Here is a 642-nt window from a genome sequence, read left to right as displayed (position 1 = left end):
CTGTGGTTTCTTTGTCATTATTTCTCTCTCACACACACATGAGATATATATAAACATCCTATTTATTTCCCACAAACACCATTCAACAGGGCCTCAGCGTTTCTGGGAGGATTATAGCAAGGAACGGGGTGGGCGGGGTGGTGGTGAGAGGCTCTGAAGCTAGCCAGGCTTCAGAAAAGCAGAACTTTTAAATGTAGTTTAAGATGAGAAGAAAGCAAGGAGTGTAGGGAAAAATAAATATCAGCTCTGGGCTGAAAAATGGCTTTCGATTTCTCACAGCCAATAGATTTATGGGTTTCTGATGATGATGACTGTTATTTTCATTTATTTCTTCCTTTATTAATTCAACACGCTTGTAGGGTTCCCCCCATTGTCGCACAAATGTGCAATAAAGCCTCCACAGCACTTGGTAGGTGCAAAAAGATGAATGATGTGCCATTCTTTTTAATGCGGGGACCAGTGTTGCAAGGTTGTCTGGCACTTAGTAGTCACTCAGATGTTTTTTGAAAGGGTCATGTGTAGCTCACAGAAAGGACAGATGTGTAAAAATAAACTCATACATTACTTAAAATCCAATGTAGGGTTCTTCCAAGAGTTTTGTTTTCTCTGAAAGTGAAATGACTGTAGACATACTGACTCCTC

This window comes from Mirounga angustirostris, unplaced genomic scaffold (assembly GCF_029215605.1).
Source record: "Mirounga angustirostris isolate CCGP_5_RB_7025 unplaced genomic scaffold, mMirAng1.0.hap1 SCAF_1, whole genome shotgun sequence".
Classification (NCBI taxonomy): Eukaryota; Metazoa; Chordata; class Mammalia; order Carnivora; family Phocidae; genus Mirounga; species Mirounga angustirostris.
Note: the sequence above shows the minus strand (reverse complement) of the source record.